Source organism: Euphorbia lathyris, chromosome 3 (assembly GCF_963576675.1).
Source record: "Euphorbia lathyris chromosome 3, ddEupLath1.1, whole genome shotgun sequence".
Classification (NCBI taxonomy): Eukaryota; Viridiplantae; Streptophyta; class Magnoliopsida; order Malpighiales; family Euphorbiaceae; genus Euphorbia; species Euphorbia lathyris.
The window spans coordinates 64527497-64531244 of NC_088912.1; the positions used below are offsets into that span (position 1 = coordinate 64527497).

At 32.9% G+C, this 3748-nt stretch overlaps 1 long non-coding RNA gene across 1 annotated transcript; it reads left to right on the forward strand.

The window, feature by feature from the left end:
• The first annotated feature begins 432 nt into the window (after window positions 1-432).
• LOC136224636 (uncharacterized) lies at window positions 433-3531 on the forward strand. The gene is made up of 4 exons (XR_010686531.1): window positions 433-1525; window positions 1641-1786; window positions 2517-2668; window positions 3012-3531. It is a non-coding gene; the product is annotated as an uncharacterized lncRNA (long non-coding RNA).
• The last annotated feature ends 217 nt before the right edge of the window (window positions 3532-3748 follow it).

The following is a 3748-nucleotide window of genomic DNA, read 5'->3' on the forward strand; positions in this document are numbered from 1 at the left end:
TAAAATGGTACAATTTTACCTTTAACATTGGCAGACAGAGCAATTTAACCCCTAAAATAGTGCAAAATATATGTGTTTTATAATAATGTTTGAAATTTACTCAACTTGCCCACATTATGAGTAAAATTGTTCTTGGCTGCAAACGTTAAAGGTAATTTTTGCATCCTATCCCTAAAAAATATAACATTAATTTTCTCAAAAAATATATATACAACATTAATTAACAAAACGAAAATTCTCAATTTTTTATTTAAGTGCCCTTTATTTTTTTTAAAAGGAAGTTCCCTTTATTAATACTGCTAAAAATATTTAGCTCCAAAGTATTCCCTCCAACTATTCCCCCCAATTTATTTTGGCTACCCCAATTAAATTTGAAAGTTATCATGTACTGAAATCCCTAAATCGCTACTCTCTCTTTTCCCTTGTTTCTCGCTAATTTAGCGTGAGAGAGCTTCGATTCAATGGCGATTCGCTCGGCTTTTTAGCCCCTCGAACGTCTTCATCTCTTAAGCCTTTTGTTGCTTCCCTCCCTTTAACGTGTTAATGGTGTGCCCATCACCTGCGCCACCATTTTGTCTCCAGAGCAGCAACAACCCGACCTCGTGGCATCTGAAACCCTTCCGAAATCATTTTGGTATGTTTCTTATTGAATTCTGATTAGTATTTTTAATTTTAGTGCCACTGATTTGACTCTATAATTAACTTTGAGATCTGTAATATAATGAAGTGATGATTATTTAACATTGCTACTTGGATTGAAGAAATATACATACGGGAAGCACATTGCTACTTGGATTGAAAAGCAATTATGGGAAGGTAATTGCTTAAGGATTGCCATTGATTTGGCAAGTGGGTTTGCGGAGTAAATTTGGGCAAGCAGCCACAATTCTCCATAATTCAAAGCAAAAGCCCTGCCATTGTCAGCACCAACTTAGCATCCCAGCAATAGCTTGAAAACATGTTGAATAATGAGAGTTTTTGTGTGTGCATCTGCTCCATTCATAGTCTTGTAGGAAAATCTGAAATATAGTTCAATTTTTTTTCATTTCTAGGACAATTAAAGTTATTATTTATATTAAAGTATCATATTTAACTTTTTGAATTGTGATACACACAAAGATAAGTCACTTTCTCTGCATTTCGTCCTCAAAACAAAACATTCAGCTATGCTATGAAGGTCTTTTCCCATCTCTCCTTTCATCCATTATTTTATTTCTTTCTTTGTAATTCTCTCAATTTATGTTTCTTCATTTTGATTCACTGGTATCTTAGGTGGGGCTCTGGTCCATTAGGCTCTATGGAGTTGTGTTTATTGTTCTCTCGAGTGGGGCTCTGGTCCGTTTTTGTGAACACAGAAACTGTTCTTCTCTCTGGTTTCCTCTATAGTTTATATCATCCTTATAAAATAAGCAGTGATCGGCTTCTTGTAGCTTCATTAAGAAACATTTCTTATTTCCCATTTCACTTTGATGATTCTGGGTGACATTGGCTAAGAGAGGATGGGAAACCGATTAAACTCCAAGAGGTATATAACTCATGTTCAGCTATTGTCTGTTCACTATAACTTCTACATGTTCACTTACTGATATGGAGCACTTATGCATATAGCTAATTATTTCATAACTCTTTAATTGGATCAGAGTCCTCCCTGAATCACAAGCACGTTCATGCAAAGGTGCCTTTTTTAGCCACCATTTGCTTAGTTTGGGTGATATTGCAGGAAGTTCAAGATGCCATCAAGGAAAGCGGTACTGACCAGAAGACCTCGCTTGCTACCGAGTCACGGGTGAGTGAGGATCTTACTCTTCCGAAGTAGAAAAATGTAGGAGGTTACACATGATTATATATCAAAGTAGAAAAATAGAAATCGCAAAAGTTAAGTTATGACAGAACCTGAGGAAGCAAGTCTTCTTCTCAATTTAATTGCGTAAGGTAATGAGAGTGAAATTATTGGTATTGAGATATTGGTCAAGAATAACCTGCTGCATGTCTTGATTCTTGCTATCTTGATGACTCTTTTATATTGGTCAAGAATTATAAAATAATATTGTTTTTAACATGGGACATATTATCAGTTCATTGTTAATTGGCGATTTTGCATGTTAACTGCATGTTTTCATGTTACAAATTATCTATGTTGTATCCTTTCTCATAAGGAACAAACCATTATAAAATGTGGATAGTTCATAATAGTTAATGTGGCAATCCTTTTTAATATGTGGAAATCTACTATGGTTCACCTATCCACTGCATATTATGCATGTGCATGACTCTCAACATATGTGTCCAACTATGCATTAGTATGAAGTCCACTAAATTTTATCTAGTCTTCATCAAATAATATATGTTATAATATGGAGTCTTCCACTATGCATCAAGAATGTGTAGACATGACAAATATGTTCATAAATCAAAATCCAGTTTTTATTATATTTAACAAGTGACCTTATATGCTCATGTTATTATTAACACTAAATCACACGATATGGATGTAATGGGTTTTTTTTTTTTTTCAGTTTGCTTCTGTTCCTCCAAGATTGACAATGGAATGTTTATGCGAAAGTAAATGAAGGCATCATTAGGCATGGATATTCAGAGTTTATTATGGATCATGCATGCTAAAGTTCATACATATATATACATATGATTCGTCATAATAGCAACTGAAGTAAGCTCTACTTAAGCTTTTCATGATGATTTTGAAGTTTAACAATTTTTAAAGTCTAGTTTAACGTTTTTTAATTGCGGCGCATAGTGAATTAATGATTAAGAATATATAGTCTTGCTTCTTGATTTTGACCAATTATTATTTGAGTTTCCTCGGAACTTTATTCCATTATATCAACTAAAACTTGCTTGGACTAGACTAGTAGCTTTTGTGCATATGTCTTATGGTGTAGTGTTTTGCGCCAAAACCAACACAGGAACTTGAAAAGCTAAATGTATTTATATTTTGCAATTTGTATTATTTGTTCTATATCATAAGTATTTTCTTTCTTCTGCTTGAAAAGCCAAATCAGGAGAAACTATTGTAAATACAAGTCGCCAGTGAGACTGTTGAGCAACTTATTTGTGACACATCACACGGATCCTCTTGGCTTGTTGGCTGATATGCAACACCTACAAAATCGAAGAACGGTCAATTGGGAACATTTCTCTTTCCTGTATAGAGGAATTGACAACAAAGATTAAAAAAAAAAAAACTTCAAGAAGAAATGGATGAGAAAATGAACAAAAATTTGTTGTTGATGATGAACAAATTGGGAGAAGCTAATTCCAATCTCAACGTTGATATGAAAGAAATTTATGGTGGCATATGAGGTGAAAATGACAATGTTGTTGTCCCTTTTAAAGACGGTGCTCCATATGACAAATGGAAGGATAAGCTATATTATGTTTGTATAACATTATAATAGTTTTAGTTAGTTTTTTTTATCATATGACAATGTTAAATTTTATTGTTCATATATTGACTTATGATGGTTGTACTTACAATTAATGATATTGTTATGCTCTTATTTAAATGAAAAATTACATTTAAAATATTAAGATGTTATATTGAAAAGTTTTTTATCGCAAAAGATAAAGTGTTGTTTCGAATATCATATGTGACATAAAAAAGTGTTTCGGTTGGATACAAAAGAGTTGCTGCGAACAAAAAATGTTAGATAAAAAGTGTTGCAATTGTAAATAAAATGGTTGCAAAAACAAAGTTATGTTGCAATCAAAAGTGTTGAAATAGTGCATG